Here is a 19,855-nt window from a genome sequence, read left to right on the forward strand (position 1 = left end):
ATGTAACAGTATGGATGAGTCTCAAATACATGATGCTGAATGAAAGAAGCCAGACAGAAAAACAAGAGTATATATTATAGTATTATTTTTATATAAAACTTTAGAAAATGCACACACTAGTAGAAAATAGATCAGTGGTTGCTTAGGGAAGGATGACTGTAAAGAGACGTGATAAAACCAGGGTACTGGAAATGTCCAATATTTTTATTGTGATGGCAGTTTCATGGGTGTGTAAGGCTCAGAACTTATCAAATTTTCTATTTTATGTGTGAGAAATTTATTGTTCAAAATTATACCTTTATAAATTTGTATATAAAAAGGTGAAAAAATGTTCAAATGATATTAATGAATTTAAACATTATCAAAATTTCAATATGAATATTTTATAAATGTCAAGGATATTCAACAGTGTTAAATGAAAAAAAATCAGGATAAAAATAATATATACATCATGCTTACAATTATGTAACCATAAACAGAAAAAAGGATTAGAAGAAAATATGCCAAAATGTTAACATTGTTTGGGATTCAATGATGACATTTTATGAGTTCTTTATTTCCTTCTACTTATCTGAGTTTTTCAAATTTCCTGTAATGAAAATGTATTGTTTTTACAATAGAAAAAATGTTTCAAAACATATGTAATCACTCTTGTACTCAAACATCATTTTTGACCAGTCTTTCATATCGTCACAGGATTAATCTTCTTGAAATATTACTTTCCTGCTCAAGAAGTTCCCTGGAATTTCACTTCCTGGTTTAAGAAACTACAATGATTTTCCATTGCCCAAAAAATTCTAAATACATCTAGTTCATTCTGGTCTACACAGCCCTATCATAACCTATTTCCATTAGGTTAGCTAAACCTCCAGTTTCAAAGTAAACCATACAGTCTTTTTATGCTATAAATTAAATTTAACTTTAAAAAGTTGTTTTAAACCTCAGGTATATGAATGTCAGATTATTTACCAGACTAACAGTTGCAAACGGACATTAGGACTGAATTATTTCCTTTTTTAAAACATATACATCAGAACAGTGTTGTCTTTTTGCTAGACTTCACCTTATTTTTTTTCCTTACAGTATTCTTTAAGGTAAGAAATATTTGGCAGCCATATTTTAAAAGGTTGTATACTCTATATTTCAAGGAACAGGACCTTCCCTTTTGGGGCCCTACAGCTGACTAAGAGGAACTCAGACTGTGAGCTCTCTACCCGCCAGCCCTCCCAGGTGCTGCTGGCCCGGTGATCCCAGGAGAACGGGGCAGACTCTGAGGCTGAGAAACATAGACCCAGCTTGGGCTCCCTGTGGGTGAATTGGGACTGGCAATGCTCTCCATGGTGGGGATATAGTTTGAACTCTGGGGCCCACAGGTCAGACCTGCAGACCAGATCCTGTGCACCCAGGTCTCGCATTGCCTGGGACACAGAAAGGATATACGTGAACAGCCTACTGAGGTATGTGTGCCTTCGGGGGCAGATCAGTGTCCTAGAGGGCAACCCTACTCCCAAAGGGAGGCCGTGAGCCCAGCCCAGGTGGCGTTCCTGCGCGGGGAACCTCCCCGCCGGCATCACAGGCAGGGGAGGCCCGGTGGCGTGTGATCTGGCCTGCTGGCAGAGGCCCAGGAGTAGCTGTGGAGTTGGGGAGGGTGGAAAGAAGTGAGGCCCGCTCCAGACTGCAGGTCTCAGACAGCCTCACCCCCACACGCAGACTCTCTGACTGAGCTGGGCCATTCCAGCCCCTCCTTGGCAGCTTTTCCCGGAAGCAGAAAACAGAACTTTGACCCCCTGCTAACAGCATTGGTGGTGCCTGAGGGCAGGCTTACCCAACCCAGCTCCGCCCAGACTCTCTCCTAGACCAGCCCTCACTGAGGGGGAGAAAAGGACACACCTGGAAGTCCCAGGGCCCCACCAACCACCTGAGGCACTAGAGTGCCTCTCTAGAGGAACATGAGCTGGTTGAAGGACACAAAAACAACAGCGTAGCCTGTTCCTCCAAGCAAGCGCCACCTACTGACAGGGAGGACATTCTGCACACCCTTTTCACGGCACCTACTGATTCATTATACAGGGAGTGGTCGAGTCTCACCCACAGACACCACCTACCGGCTCAGAAACTAAACAAGGCATGTGAATACCCAAACGAAAACCTAAAGGAAAGAAGCAACAACTGATCAACATGGGAAGAAATCAGCGAAGGAATTCCGGAAATATGAAGAAACAAATGGAAACCACACCCCCAAAGAGGAGCACCAGCCCCTTAGAAACAGACACCAACCAAAATCAGGCAACCAAAATGACAGAAGAGGAATTCCAAATGTGGATCATAAGAAAATTCAATGACCTGCAAGAACAACTCAATAACCAACACAAAGAAAGCCTCCAGGACCTGGAACAAAAGTTCACTAAAGAAATCGATACAATGAAGAAAAGTTTAACCGAACTCCTGGAAATGAAGAATCAATTCAGTAAACTACAAAATTCAGTGGAAAGCCTCAAGAACAGGGTAGATCAAACAGAAGAAAGAATCTCAGAGATTGAAGATAACACCTTCCAATTAAATAAATCAGTCACAGAGATAGAGCAGAGAAACAAGAGAAAAGACCAAAGCCTACAAGAAATGTGGGATTATGTGAAGAAACCTAATGTGAGGGTCATAGGGTTACCAGAAGGGGAAGAAGACACACTCAAGGGTTGGACAAACTATTTGAAGATATAATAGAGGAAAATTTCCCAGGCCTTCCTAAAAATCTTGATATACAAGTTCAAAAGGCTTAGAGGACCCCTGGGAGATTCAATGCAAACAGGAAGACATCATGACATGCAGTCATCAGACTGACCAAAATATCAACTAACGAGGCCCTTCTAAGAGCTGTAAGATGAAAGAAGCAAGTAACATACAAGGGAAAACCAATTTGAATAACACCAGACTTCTCTACTGAGACTTTATAAGAAAAGAGAGACAGGGGCCCCATTCTCACTCTTCTGAAACAGAACAATGCCCAGCCTAGAATCTTATTCCCTGCAAAACTAAGTTTTGTATATGAAGGAGAAATCAAGACATTCTCAGATAAGCAAAGACTGAGAGAATTCACCAAGACAAGACCAGCCTTTCAAGAAGTACTCAAAACAGTGTTACCCACAGATCAGCACAATAAACACTCACAAATGTAAATCTACTCAAAACTAAAGATCAAAGCCCAGACACTACAATGGCTCAAGAGAGAAAACAAAGCAACAAAGTTCAACCCAACATAATGAACAGAAATCTGCCCCACCATCAGTTATCTCAATAAATGTGAATGGCTTGAACTCCCCACTCAAGAGACATAGGCTGGCCAAATGCATAAAAAACACAAGCCAAGTATCTGCTGCCTTCAGGAAACACATCTAACCTGCAAGGATGCATACAAACTAAAGGTAAAGGGATGGAGAACAATATTTCAAGCATACAGAAACCAAAAGAAAGCTGGTGTGGCGGTGCTGATTACAGATAACTTAGTTTTCAAATCAACAAAAGTAATAAAAGACAAAAAAGGTCACTATATAATGGCGAAGGGTACAGTTCAACAAGAAGACATAACAATTCTAAATATATATGCATCCAACCTTGGTGCACCCAGATTCATAAAGCAAACTCTACTTGATCTAAACAAATGGATAAACAACAACACCATAATAGTTGGAGACTTTAACACCCCACTGACAGCACAGGACAGATCCTCCAAACAGAAAATCAACAAAGAAATAATGGACTTAAACAGAACCCTAGAACAAATGGGCCTGACTGACATTTACAGGACATTCTACCCCAAAACCACTGAATATACATTCTTCTCATCAACTCATGGGTCATTCTCTAAGAGTGACTGTATCCAAGGACACAAAGCACGTCTCAAACAATTTATATTTCAATATATTTTAAAACAATATTTAGGTTTAGAATTCCTTGTAAACAAAAGGAAAAGAAATGTTTGGGGCTGCAATTTCCCCTTACATATAGAAGACCTATTTTTTGGGTAAGATAATGAATACTGTAACATCTAGAGCAACATGTATATTATAACCCTCAAATACCCAAAGAAGTGACATGCCACTATATGAAGCTCTAAGTGTTTTGAGTTTGGCTATCAGTAAAAAAGAAAAAAATAAACCCACCTTCTTTACTAAAGCAATTAAAATATAAATATTATCATTATTGAAACAAAGCTCTCTAGAAATTCTTTGTTACAAAAGCCATTTTCTTGGACATGATGTTCTACTACAGGAAAACATTTCTTTAAAAATGGAGGGTTTTTTTTTTTTTAGAAAAGAACTTGCTGCTACTGATTCCTTAAAACTTGCTATTCTATTTTGTCCCTGTCTAAAGTTCTTGTATGGAGAAAAATTTTAATATTACAAGTAATCAATGAACCAGTTAAACTAATAGATGAATGCTAAGTTAATAAGAAGCTCTATCAGTTAGGATTCAGTCAGAGGAACAGAACCAGGATGAACGATATAGAACAAAGAACCGATTGTAAAGGTTGAACCCTTTGCAATTGTGAGAGCTGTAGCTTCTGCCTCCACAGTTGGACCTGATGTTAGCAGGGCCAGCAGTACAGAAGAAAATATGGATATGAAGTGAGGGACAGCAAACACAAGCTGGGACTTGTGAGATCAAAATGGAACTAATGAGGACAAACTGGAATCCTCATTTCTCTCGCCACCTCCATCCTTCTTGGTGTGAGAGACATGCAAGGTAATAGATATTCTTCACCACAGGGCCAATGACAGGATTCAGAGAAGCTGAAGGATAGAGGCAGGAAAAACAGGGAGGGATCCAGAGCTGGCCTGGGTACTGCCCCACACCAACCAGGTAAGCCAGCAGCTCATGCAGCAATATCTGGCCCTACACAGACATTACATTGTCAGTCAACAGCCACCACAGAAACGAACTCCTTAGCTTTGCTCCCCCTCCCTTGCTCCTCACATGCTTTATTCTCTCCATATCCTGCACTATTTACAGGTCTCCAAATTTGATCTACAAGCCATGATCCTTCTTGCTTCCACACCATTGCACATACTATATTTTGGAATGCTCTTAAGGTGCAGAGAGGAATGTTTGACAAGACTGGCCAACTGAGTTAGCTCCCCAGAATACTCTTTCTTTTTTTCTTCATCCCCCAAAGTGATAGAGTCAGGAGCTCCTGGCATAACAAAACTAAATTTTTCAGAAATAAGAAGGTTAATACCTTCTTGGCTTCTAACTTCTCCATGTGCAAGACCTGCAGGTGGGCACAGTCTGGTAAACCAACCACAGAAAGACTAGAAGAGCCAATTCTGGTCAAGAAATTCTAAGGTAAGACCTTAACAAATAACAATCTGAGTTGGAATATGAGCTCCTAGAGGGTAAAGAAATGATCTAAACCCTACACAGAGCAACACCAAAGCATTGTGGTAGATAAGAAAAGAGGACCTAGGTCATATAAAAAGTTGATGCCCTCTTTGAAGGCAATAACTTGTTTATTCCTCCCAACACCATGACATCAATTACATGATATTGTAATATAATAAGAAATATATATTTGGTCTTAGTCCTGGGTTCCTGGCACAAAGCTCCTAAAACCTTTGGAATTTCCTAAGTGATAGAGTTTAGACAAGCATCAATTTTTTGTTGATAATAAGCCCTTTTCAACCTTGCCTAAGTTTATGTTAATAAAGTGACTCTTGAGGACCTCTAGACAGCTTCAGGATGGGGCTGGTTGACAAAGAAACCAACAATGTGATTAAAACGTTGGAACTTTCAGCCCCACCCCTGACCTCTGTGGAAGGAAGAGGAACTGCAGACTGAGTTAATCACCAATGGACAATGATTAATCAATCATGCCTACATAATAGGGCCTTTAAAACACTTTAAATGACAGGTTCCAGAGAGCTTCTGAATTGGCAAACACATCCATGCACCAGGTAGGTGTAGCACCCCAGCTTCATGGTGACAGAAGCTCCTGTACTTGAGATACTTCTGGACCTCACCCTATACACCCCATGTATTCATTTGGCTGTTGTTCATTTGTTTCCTTTATAATAAACCAGTGATAGTAAGTAAAGTATTTTCCTACATTCTGTGAGCTATTCTAGCAAATTAGTGAACCCTGAAGGTAAGGAATTGTGGGAACCCTGACTTAGTAGCCAAGTGGAACAGAAATGTGGGTACCTTGGGTATTCAATACTTGTAACTGGCATCTGAAGTGAGGGCAATCTTGTGTGACTGAGCTCTTAAAACTGTATAGTTGGGTGCTAACTCTGCCTCGTTAGTGTCAGAGCTGAATTGAATTATAGGACATCCACAACTGTCCAGAAAGTTGGAGAAATGGTTGTTGGTATGAAAAATCTCTCACATATTTGATGTTAGGAGTATTATGAGTAAAAAATACTTCAGCATTGCTATAACATCCTACCTAAGAAGTTTGAGCTCATCTTCCACCAACTTTCTTATGGGTCATTCTATTTTTATCAGCAAACATGTATGATGCCAACACCTCCTTTGGCTCTTTTGATTGTAAGGAACAAGAACTCACTTAAGTCACATCATGAAACAAAAGGGTTCATTATAAAAATGCACACAGAATGAACAGGAATTTTTCACAATAGTTCTCCATACTTTCTCAGAGACCCCATGGTCCCATCAGCCATGCATGATGTCTCAGATTCCTCGTTTATATTTGTTCCCTTCTCTTCACCAACAAACAGCTTTCTCACTAGCCTCTGCAATTTTTCCATTCTGTCATTTGCACATGGTTTTGGCTTGCTACGGTGAACTCTTAATTCATGTCCTCATTTTATTTTAAGCTTCCTTGGTAGCTGGAAAATTTTTCCTGTGTTTCTAACTTCAAATACTTTAAGTTTTATTTTGTTTTCAACTGACATAATATTAATACTTCTATACACTTATGAGGTACAATGTGATGTTTTGATACATGTATACATTGTGAAATGATCCAATCAGGGGAATTAACATATACATCGCCTCAAATATTTGTCATTTTTTTGTGGCAAAAACATTCAAAATCTTCTCTTCTAGCTGAAATATACATTATTGTTAATTATAGATAGTCACCCTATTGTGCAACAGAACACCAGAACTTATTTCTTCCTATCTAACTGTAACTTTGTACTCACTGACCAACATCTCCTCATCCCTACCTTCCCCCTAGTCTCCTCAGCCTCTGGTAATCACTGATCTACTCTCTACTTCCATGAGATCAACCTTTCTAGATTTCATGATTCATATCATGAAATCATGTGGTATTTGTCTTTCTGCACTTGCCTTACTCTACTTAACATAATGTCCTCTAGGTCCATCCATGTTGTCACAAATAACAGGATTTCATTCTTTTTTATAGCTGAATAGTATCTCATTATGAATATATACCACCTTTTTTTATCCATTCATCCACTGATGGACACTTACATTGATTCCATATCTTGGCTACTGTGAAGAGTGCTGCAATAAATATGAGAGTACAGATATCTCTTCAACATATTGATTTTATATCCTCTGGAAATATATCCAGAAGTAAGATAGTTGGAAAATACAGTAGTTCTATTTTTAATTTTTTAGGAACCCCTATACTGTTTTTCATAATGCCTATACTACTTCACATTGCCACCAACAGTGTACCAGTGTTCCCCTTTCTCCATATACTCACCAGCATTTATTTATTTATTTTTTTTGTCTTTTTGATAATAGCTACTATCTGGAGTCGGGTGATATTTCATCATGGTTTTGACTTGCATTTCTCTGGGTGATTAGTGGTATTAAGCAGTGTTTAATATACCTGCTGGTCATTTGTATGTCTTCTTTTGTTAAATGTCCATTCAGATATTTTGCCTATTTTTTAATCAGATTTTTGTTTTTGCTATTGATACATATTTGAGATATTAACACTTTGTCAGATACATAGTTTTTAAACATTTTCTGCCATTCTGTAGGCTGTCTCTTCACCCTGTTGACTTCCTTTATTGTGCAAAAGCTTTTTAGATCTATGTAATCCCATTTGTCTATTTTTGCTTTTGTTGCCTGTGCTCTTGAGGACTTATCCTTGCCCAAAACAATATCATGGAACTTTTCCCCTATGTTTTCTTCTAGTAGTTTTATAGTTTCTGGTCTTACATCTAGGTCTTTAATCCATTTTGAGTTGATTTTTGTAAGTGGTAAAAGATAGAGGTCTAGGTTCATTCTTGTGCACATAGATTTCCAGTTTTCCCAGACCATTTATTGAAGAGACTTTCCTTTCCCCAACATGTGTTCTTGGTGTGTTTGCTAAACATCAGTTGGTTGTAAGTATATGCATTTATTTCTGGGTTCTCTATTCTGCTCCATTGTTCTTTGTGTCTGTTTATATGCCAGAATCAGTTACTATCACTTTATAGTGTATTTTAAAGTCAGGTAATGCAATGTCTCCAGATTTGTTCTTTTTGCTCAAGTTTGCTTTGGCTAGCCAGGGTCTTTTATGGTTCCATACAAATTTTACAATTTTTTTTCTATTTCTGTTAAAAACTTCATTGGTATTTTGACAGAAATTTCATTGAATCTATAGATTGCTTTGAGTAGAATGGACATTTTATCAATATTACTTTTTTCAATCCATTAACAGGATATTTTTTATTTATTAGTGTCCTCTTAAATTTTTTTTTTTTTTTTTTTTTGAGACTGAGTCTCGCTTTGTTGTCCAGGCTAGAGTGAGTGCCATGGTGTCAGCCTAGCTCAGCCTAGTGTTGTGGTGTCAGCAACCTCAAATTCCTGGGCTCAAGCAATCCTTCTGCCTCAGCCTCCCGAGTAGCTGGGACTACAGGCATGCACCACCATGCCTGGCTAATTTTTTCTATATGTATTAGTTGGCCAATTAATGTCTTTCTATTTATAGTAGAGATGGGGTCTCGCTCTTGCTGAGGCTGGTTTTGAACTTCTGACCTCGAGCAATCGGCCCACTTCGGCCTCCCAGATTGCTAGGATTACAGGCGTGAGCCACCACGCCCGGCCTCTCTTCAATTTATTTTATCAATGTTTTATAGTTTTTATTGCGGAGACATCAAAAAAATTATTTATTACGATCAAGTGGGATTCATCCAAAGACTATAAGGATGGCTGAATATATACAAATCAACAAACATAATACATCACATTAACAGAATGAAGGAAAAAACTATATGATCACCTCAATAGATACAGAAAAGGCATTTGATAAAATTCAGTATCTGTTCATAGTAAAAACTCTAGATAAATTAGGTACAGAAGGAACATACCTCAACACAATAAAGTCTGTATATAGTCTGTAAAAGTCTGTAAACCCACAGCTAAACATCATACTGAAAGGGGAAAGGTTGAAAGCTTTTCCTCTAATATCTGAAAAAGACAAGTGCATACTTTTGCCACTTCTATTCAACATAGTACTAGAAATCCTAGTCAGAGCAATTGGACAAGAGAAAGAAATAAAGGGCATGTAAACTGAAAAAGAGAAAGTCAAATTGTCCTTGTTTGCAGATGACATGATCTTATATATAGAAAACTTTACAGATTCCTCCAAAAAGACTATTAGAATAAACAAATTCAGTAAAATTGCAGGATACAAAATCAATGTACAAAACTCCGTAGCATTTCTGTACTCCAACAATAAGCTATGTGAAAAAGAAATCACATAAACAATCCCATTTATAATAGCTTCCTCCCCAAAGTAATAAAATACCTAGGAATATACTTAGTCTAACTGCAAATTCTTAAGAGAAAAATCTACCTGACTCAACTTCTCTTTGGAAAGGAAGATACAGGTCATACATTATTGGTCAGCCTATGCAGTGGCTACCTTTTGGTGGGATACCTACTCTTGAGGTCCACTTAAGCCCAGGAAGCCGATTTGAGAGGCAACAAAACAGAAAAGGATCTCAAAGTTTAAAATAGGACTTCACAGGAAACAAGGTCTCAGAGTCAGGCAGTTTCCCATAGAATACAGTATAAACAGAACAGGGTTTAGAAGTTTAATCCATTTGGAAATGTGATTAATGGCTTGCCAAGGAGAAATGGAAGTAATCTTTCTATGATGAATTTCTTCCATTGAATTCTTCCAACATTAACAATATCAAATTAAGTCAAGTATAATATCAATGAGATCAAAAAAGTTGTTATCTGTGAATGTACATTGAAAAGTACTTACCACTATACAAATATGAGGGCTGTGATCACCAGGAACGCAAAGCTTTCATTCACTCATTTAAGAAGTGGTGCCTACTGTGTGCCAGGCACCACACTATTTTCTCTAGAAAGCAGTCATCACTTTTTCAAATTCCAATTACACCAATGCTGTGAGTGTACACATCTTTTTAAAGCAATTATATGATTTTATTTTCTTTCAAATGAAATCTGAATGGCTAATCACAGCTACTTATCAGTTCCTAAAACCAAAATAGCAGACATGGCTAGTCCTTGAGTGAGACCTCTAAGAAATACACAGTATGCTACAGGAAGTATATCGCTAATTCAATGAAGTGGCATACATTGCGTTGTGTCAGTGCTGAACAGATGCCCCAGTACAGCATCAGGAAACCCTGCTGTGGACAGTACCATATTTCAAAAGTACTTTAAAACTGACTTTACAATCCCTTCCTGGCTCCCACATAACTCTGTGGCTCATACATTAGAAGCAAGGATAGAAATATGCTGAGCAAATTCTTTTGTGTATCTACACATTTCTGCGTTCCAGATTTTTCCTAGAGTATTAACATAGGGTTTTAACTTTTTTTTTTTACTTTGTATTCCCTTTCCCCCAAACACTGTGTAGTTTTTTTGGATAATACTGAACAGCTGCAATGTGCTACCCAGTGGAATTGCTGAAATTTTTGGCAATTGCTAAAATGACTCTGTGTAGACACATATTCACACATGTGGAGATAGAAAAATTGTTTAAGAACCAGGGGACCTATTTGAATGAAAGATGCCGGCTAAGTGCTAAACATTATTATTTCATCTGAAAGAAGAACGAGGCAGAGAAAAATAATTTCTGGTAAGGCTGAAAATGCCTCAGAAGTATTATGTTAATTATTATCACAGAAGTCCATCAGGAGCCTCCAAGCTCAGCAAACTTGACCAGAAATCCATTTCCTTCTGACAATCTTTCAGCCTGTACTAACATTCTTGCTTCTAATTACTTCAATTAAAAGTGCTTTATAATAAAATGTTGTCATTTCTCTTCCTCAGACCTTAGAACTATGGAGATAATTGTCAAATTGTTCTTTCACACTCCCAAATGAGATTTTCTTCCCAGTACAATGAGCTGTTTCATCCCACTTTCTACTTATAAAGGAGAAAATAAATAGCCTTTCTGAATTACTGAGGAAACAGTTTGCCTTTTTGTATGTTTGCTTTTTAAGTAGCATGGGAAACTGAGCAGAAACAGTTAATACACAGATTCCCGTTTTGCTTACAGTCCTTTTTTTGGCCAGGGATTGTCAAATACACACAAACTGTATGCGGCATAAGTCATCAGGATGCAGAAATCAGATTATCTTTTGTGGGTGTCCTTTCATTCTGATTTTTCATGTTTCCAGAGTTCTTTGCTGATTCCTTCTCTTCTGGCCTCTTGGTCGAAACCTGGGGGTGTTAGGCCTGGCTTATGGGCCTATCTCCAGATGCCCAAAGATCAATCCCTGGGCATGCCAGGGAGAGAAGTGCTGATCCTGAGTCGCCTATTGGGTCTTATAGCAGGTTTGGTGTACTTCTCGGGTTACCTCTGACCTGCTGTCTTCACCTCTGCCCAATGGTATATAGTGAGTTAGGTCCCCCAGCTTAATCTCAGTGATGGTGGGTCGTACTTGTGAGTACAACCAGCTGCTCCCTGTTTGCTTGACTTAGGAGGTACTACACTTAGCTATTGGGTTGTTCCCCCTGTCATTGATTGATGTTTGCATGGATGCATCTTAGCCAGATGCTAAGATGGTCTTTTGTGCCTGTGGTAAGCTCTGGTCCCCCAAGTGGGGAATACGAATGCCCCAAGCTTCAGGAAGGACACTGTAGCTCCCAGGGGTTTGCTTGATCTCTACTCCCCCTGAGGTGGGGGGAGAAGCAAGACAAATCAAGGCTGGACTGGGGGAGCCTGAAAGGCTTTGCACAGCCTCGGGGGGTCTCAGAAGTTGCTTTTCTGGCCACTAGGGGGAGCCGCTGATAGGAGGGTTAGGACAAGCTCTCCAAACTGGGAGAGCTGTTTCGCAGGGGAGGCCCCTAAGTACTTGTATGCTAAGGCCCTGGGCTGGGATCTTTCCACCCTTATCCAGTAGCACAGTTTCTTTGTGGGAGGGGTAGGCAGCCTGCCAAATGGCCACTCCTTGGACTCATTCACACCCTGTAAAATTGAGTCAGTAAATTGCTGTAAAAGGCATGCAAATCGACTCCCTGCCAGTAGGTGGCGCTTGCCCAAAGGAACAAGCTGCACTATTGGTTTGGGGACCTGTGACTGGCTCTAGTTCCTCAGGAGAAGCACTTGAATGCCCCAGGTGGTGGGAGCAGCCCTGGATACCAGGTGAGTCTTTATTCTCCACCAAAGCAGAGGCCGGTGGGGAAGTGTGGCTGGGCAGGCTTGGGTTGTGTGAGCCTTCCCTCAGGCTCCACAAAAGCTGGCAAGGTAGCTGTTTAGGCAGGGGTCAAACGTCTTGGGCAAAGCCACCATGGAGGGGCTGAAGTGGCCCCATCAAACCAGAAAGCCTGCTTATGGAGGAGGGGCCCTCTGAGATTCACCATCTGGCAGTCTGCAGTGGGCGTTGCTTCTCTCCCCTCTCCTCTATTCCACGGTCTCCCCTGGCATCTGCAGGCAGGCAAGGGCTCAAGCCGTCCGAGCTCCCCGACAACTGTGCTGCGGGCCGGGAGGTTCCCTGCCCAGGATCCCAGCCTGAGCTGAGAATGCAGCCTCCAGTGGGAGAAAGTGTGCCCTGCAGCACGTTACACCTAGGACCCACACTGCACTCTCCCCCAGATCTGCCCACATGGGCTCTCTCACATCCCGCAACCAAGAAGATCAACCCCTGACTGTGCCAGGGAGAGGTGTGCTGGTCCCAAGTCACCCATGGTGTGCCTGAGCAGGATCCATGTCCCTCTGCCTCGGGGCATACCCCACTCTGATGGAGTTGCTGGGCTACCAGCAGTAGGGAGGGCCAGCAAGTGCCGAGCACCCCTCAGTCTGCTGCGAGACCCCAAGAGGAAAGGCCTGAGCCTCACTCTCTGTGGAAGCCTCAATTGTCTCTCTTAGCAGCCATGAGTGGGGGAGGGGAAGAGGAGGAAAAGAGTCTATATGCAGAAATGCCAGAACTCTGGTCATCTCCAACCCTCTCTCCAGGAGGAAGTCCACCCAAAACGTCCAAGCTCTGGAGTCACACAAATTACCCGGGACACACTGGACCCCTGTGGCTCCTGCAGTCTGGGCCAGAGTTGGGAAATGTCTGTGTGGGAACGAGCAAGACAAACCTGAGGAGTTGAAGCCCCTGGGGAGGACAAAGGTGCAGGGTGGGTAGCACCGCAATATAGCGCTTGCCGTCCTGGCTTGGCTATGTGAGATGGGAAGCAGCCCAGGGGTGCTGGGAGCCTGGTGCCCTGTCCACAAGAAGCTCCCAGCTCACTAGCAGCAGCAACCTCTTGGCTTGTTTGGACAGAAAGTCTCTCCAGCAGTTCAGAAACCCACCGTCTGTCAGAGATGCGAGGGAGAGAGAAACAAACTATTCTACCTTCCCTCCTTGCTGGACTCCAAGCTCTCAGGGGTTGATCTTTTCCCATACCTTGCTCCTTCTTGTTCGGTTCAACTTCTTCCCATGGAATCTCCTGAAGGTTCCGGCACCCTTCCCTCAGATCCACACCTGATCTCTGTTTGTCTGTTCATTTTTTTCTCTTTCATCTAAAACTTCTCCTTACTGAGACACTCTGGCTGCTGGTGTCTTTGGTCAGCCATCTTGCCTCTCTCCCCATAAATCAGATTATCAAAAGAACCAGTCTTCCTGCTCTCTAAAAGGGACAACTTCATTGCTTCAATCACATCTGTAACATGAGTTAATGTTCAACAGCCAGAAAACATTTGCTCTCTTGAAGAGGGACTCTGATAAATGAATCGTGCCTCAGATTCCTCACAGAGGACATGGAATAGCTGGTAATGACAAGCACTGACTGGTGAAGTTGACTTGGTCAATTACCCTCTGCGGAACTGACATCTACACGATGCATTTCACAAACATAGATTGCTTGGGAGTGGCAGGAAAAGAAACATACTTGTACTTGCCAACTTAATAGGACATAGTTCTCATTTGAGAAAATTGGAATTTTACCCTATTTTCCATCATTTCCTCCCATTAAAACAATAACACAAATCCTTACTGGCCATTTAGGCTCGTTTACAAAACAACAGTTTCCACTAGAGTTATAGATCGCTATTTCTGTATTGAAACAACTCTGCTCAGTGTAAAATCTCCTACCCACAGTTCATATGAAATAATCACTAGAAAAGCAGTTAGGGTGTCACCTAGAGTCAAAATGTTAATTATCTATATCTTACCAAAAGAACCTAGTGTTATTTAATCTCAGATATTTAATAAGGTGAAGTTTTAAAGTTTTTCAACAAGATGTTTATGCTTTTGCTGAACTAGAGGTATGATATACAGAAATTAGCATTGAATAACAAAGAAATTCACAACAGACAGAAAACTCTAGTAAGCCACATCCTCAGATTCAAATGACCTTACTTCTGTACTGGGCTTTGCAAGGAAATGTAGAGTAATGAAAAAAATAATGGACTTTGGCATCAGACTTGGGGGGTTCAGTCCGCATGTTATTCAAACTCTCTGTAACCTTTGCCTTCCTCACTTGTAAAGGGAGATCATATCTCACCCGAATGTTATAGAGATTAAATGCCCATGGGATAAAGTGCCCTGTAGAGAATAAGTATTCAATATATATTACCTCATGTGGACAAAGTAATCAAATTCTACATAAAAGGTGGGTAAAATTATTATACAGGGAAAATGTGTCCTTAGACTTCCAATCTCACATTTCTATGTGGTTTTCCTGTTTCTTTAACTTCATCTTAAATTTGCAGACTCCTAGTGATAGTATCCCACTCTCTCTTATTAAAGTTTATCCAACAGACTGAGGTATTAGGGACTTGATGTGGTACATTTCCCAGAAGCATTTGCATTTTTATAGAAAGATATTTGAAAGATTATTTGACCCAGTAAGAAAAATTACAAATGTACAAGTACAGAGAAAGTATCTCCAGGCTTTTCCACTGTCTCTGACTCCACACAGATGTCTATGTGACCAAAGCCATTTTCCCTCTTTCCTGCTAACTAAAGCCTGATTTTATAGAAAAAGAATGTGCCTAGCCATAGGTGATGAGTAACAATTTTTCTCAGCCAATCGTGCCATTTCTTTTCCCATTTGCCAATTAAGGTTCTAAGAGCAAACATGTGACTCAGTTTGGGACAGTGAGATACAAGGGGAAGTCCCCTAGTGGTTTCTAGAGGGAAAAAAAAATCTCCTCTAGAAATGGTATTTCCCTTGAGGGGAAAAGTGTTTTGTTGCTTTCACCTTTCTTCCTGCTTGGAACATTGTTATGTAAAGACACTAGCATAAAGCTATAGCAGCCATTTTGTCACCATTAGGGAAAAACCGTGTTTCCCCAAAAATAAGACAGGGTCTTATATTTATTTCTCCTCAAGAAGACACCCTAGGGCTTATTTTCAAGGGATGTATTATTTTCCCCTCAAAGCCTCAGCTTGCAGCACGTATAGGATGGCTGGAACCTGACAGGGGGAGCTGATCTTGTTGGGGGGCCTGCCCACACCTTTCCCATCACCTCTGGGAATGTAGCAGTCATGCTGGGACAGATGAGAAGGGCTGCTCACCTTCTTTACTGCTCCACTAGGAAATGCATGGGTTGTGTAGAAACGCTGCGTAGCCACGCCCATCACTAGGTCTTATTTTCGGGGTAGGGCTTATATTGTGCACATGCTTAGAAACCCTGCTAGGGCTTATTTTATGGGTTGGTCTTATTTTTGGGGAAACACGGTATTACCAACATAGAAACAATAGCAGATCAGAAAGAGTAAGAGCCTAGTTGTTAGTAATACCATTGACCTGCTATACTAACTCTAGAATTTCCTACTTATTATGTGAGATTAGCAAGTCATATATATATATATATATATATATATATATATATATATATATCTCCACACTTTTAGTCAGGTACTATGTTATTTGCAGGCAAACATATCCTAATCTATAGGCACTCTATCCTTTTACTGTCCTTAGAGACCTCAGGAGAAATCACCAAGGGACAGAAACAAAGTTTAAAGGATTAAGTGCTAAAATAGCATCTTTAACTCTTACAGGATAAGGGATGCTGAGAGTATAAGCTCTGGATTTAACAGGACACTTTTCTGTCTTTAAGGTGGGCCAGATAGATGTCAATTCTTGCTCTCCACTGCAAAATCTCTGTGAAGGAAGGAACCTTGTCTTATTTAGACCTCTAGCCCCTGGCAAATTGCCTGACACATAGTAGGCAATCAATAAACATTTGTTGAATGACTGCATGAACATTGTGGAGTGACTCACCTAAATTTTGTTGTGGCTTTCTAATGTTTTGTATTGAGAGGACCTGTGGACCTCTTTATAAGAGCTCGATTTGAAAATGAAGCCAGAAAACAAAAACAGTTTTGTATGCTCCATCTTTCTGTTGCAAATGGCTCTATATTGCAGACCCACAACATAAATGCTGAGCCTCCTCCGTGCCCCAAACAAAGCTATGATTTTCTTCTGATTCTCTATTTTTAAAAAGCCCAAGACCATTCATGTGTTTGTGTTTCTTTGTGTTTACTGTAGGTTTTGATGTTGTTGCCAGTTCCTTTCTCCCACTGTCAAATTTTGTTTTATGTTCTCTTATTCTTTCAACCATTTCAGGGTCGAAAATTCTAATTACCATGGGCTTAATAGCAGTTCCGAACTGCACCAAAACACTAGGGTCTCACAAATACCTGTCACCGCAGAAGTTTTCAATTACCGTAATTCCATTCCTAATTCAAATTACCATAATTGCCCTCCATTAATGCAACTTTCTTAAAGCTGAAACATCAAAGAAGCTGGCGCTCACATTAGCTTAGTTGACTACTTGCAAAAATAAACAGTGTCTGTCCATTTTGCAAATAGGATGATGTTAGCTTAAAAAAAAATAGATATCAGTGCTCTGAGTTCATAAGACCTTTCATACTATAGTATGACTATTCTGTCAACATTTGTAAAAACTGAAAACCATCCATATCTTTCTTCCTCTCTCTTCTATTCTGTAGAAAGAGTAAAAACTGCTCTTCTGATTGTTTCAGCATTTACCACAACAAGAAAATTCAGCCTATCCAGTGCTTAACTAACTTTTCTCTTACAAATCCATCTATTTGGGACAAAAAAGCACTTTTACCACCCTATCATCAGTTTTACTTTTTTTTTTTTTTTTTTTTTTTTTTTTTTTGAGACAGAGTCTTGCTTTGTTGCCCAGGCTAGAGTGAGTGCCATGGCGTCAGCCTAGCTCACAGCAACCTCAAACTCCTGGGCTCAAGCGATCCTCCTGCCTCAGCCTCCCGAGTAGCTGGGACTACAGGCATGCGCCACCATGCCCGGCTAATTTTTTGTATATATTTTTAGTTAGCCAATTAATTTCTTTCCATTTATAGTAGAGACGGGGGTCTCGCTCTTGCTCAGGCTGGTTTTGAACTCCTGAACTCGAGCAATCTGCCCGCCTCGGCCTCCCAGAGGGCTAGGACTACAGGCGTGAGCCACTGCGCCCGGCCAGTTTCACTTTTAATTATCCTTATTTTCCTAAGTTATGCTTGTTTTTCTTACTGGTGTAAGACAAGACCACTTCCCAAAGTTAGCTGTATTGAATATTAGTGCTCTGCCATCTCTGGACTGTCTCTGGCATTTTACCAAGGAGCCATGATTTTTAAATTTGAAATACAGGTAATTCTTTGTACTTAAACCCTAAGAAACTGCTAGAAGAGAGCAGACAAAGCAAAAGGTCACGTCATTACTTGGACCATGAGAGTATCTGGTTCCAGGGAAGCAAGTATACAATCCTTTAAACCAGTAAGTAAAACAGTGAAGTAGTCTTCAATAGGTTTACCTAAGTCAATTTATTAAATGATAGATTTCAAAAAAAAAACCCATCTAAACAGGCCCTAAAATAATAAGTTTATTTAAAATTCTCAGCAAATGATCAAAGCCATTGACAATTCTCAGTCCTGCAAAGTCTCTCTGTGCTATTCGAGAGTTTAGTCAGCCATTCCAGAGCCACTGTAGCTTTGAAAGTTGAAAATTCTGCATCTTCAAATGCCATAGACACCTTTAGTATTAAGCTCCAGGCTGTAACAATATAAAACTCTTTGTAGAAGATAGGAAATATCTCCCCCCACAACCACGCTTGACTAGCTTTAAAAAAAAAAAAAAAAAGAAGATAGGAAATAGAGAATAGTCCAACGTGTTAGAAGACTCCGAATGGTTCAGAAAGAGAGTTCACCTAATTACCTACATCCAATCAACAAAAACAACCAGCGGATGAAGTCACAGGGTTACAGCTACATCCTAGAGGTTTCTCTCACTTCCTGTGATCCCAAGTATTTTACCACATATTTAGGTTACTATTGCATTTTGTTAAGATAAGACTTCGTAATATCACATTTCTATCAACAAGAAGCAGTCTCAGGATAATTGCAAATGATTTGCATACCAGGAAAACAAACACGCTTCAGGGAAATTTATGGGACAGCATATTATTACATCATTATCTAGTTGAAGGACTATATCAAGATTTACTGTTATCCCTTGATCAAGTGTCACATTTTTTTCTGGCTAAAAAGCAACAAAGTTCATGGATACATTAGACTAGTGATAGATGAATTATAATAGATACACCATTATATCTATTTATTTAGCCAAAACATAGAATATGAGTACAGAATATGCAAATAGAAAACCACTCCCAACACTTGGCTTGATTCTATACAGCCTCGGAGTGATATTTTTTGATCAGATCTTCCGAAGTTCAAGTTGCAACCTGTGGGCCTGAATCTCAGATTTATCATCTCCCATTTGGAGATGGTACCCAATGGGTTGCTGATGAGATAACAGTTCAGAAAGTATTTTGTATAAGGCTACACATCTGAAGGTTTCTCTCTGCTAGACTGGAAATTGTATGAGAATTAGGACCACCTAGGATAGTATAGAGCAAAAGATGTTCAATGAATATTTGTTGAATGAATGAATAAATTAATGAATGAATAAAGGGAATAAATAAGTTATTGATGCTTTTACTATACAATGTGGAAATATCTACCATATTTGATCCTTCTGCCTATCACATTAAGAATAGGATTTATAGGCCGGGCGTGGTGGCTCACGCCTGTAATCCTAGCTCTCTGGGAGGCCGAGGTGGGCGGATTGCTCGAGGTCAGGAGTTCGAAACCAGCCTGAGCAAGAGCGAGACCCCGTCTCTACTATAAATAGAAAGAAATTAATTGGCCAACTAATATATATAGAAAAAATTAGCCGGGCATGGTGGCGCATGCCTGTAGTCCCAGCTACTCGGGAGGCTGAGCCAGGAGGATTGCTTGAGCCCAGGAGTTTGAGTTGCTGTGAGCTAGGCTGATGCCACGGCACTCACTCTAGCCTGGGCAACAAAGCGAAACTCTGTCTCAAAAAAAAAAAAAAAAGAATAGGATTTATAGTCAAGATTTCAAACAAGTAAAAGATCTCTAAGAAATCAACATTATAAAAGTCATTTACTTTAAACTTTGCAGAC

This window comes from Microcebus murinus, chromosome 10, assembly GCF_040939455.1.
Source record: "Microcebus murinus isolate Inina chromosome 10, M.murinus_Inina_mat1.0, whole genome shotgun sequence".
Classification (NCBI taxonomy): domain Eukaryota; kingdom Metazoa; phylum Chordata; class Mammalia; order Primates; family Cheirogaleidae; genus Microcebus; species Microcebus murinus.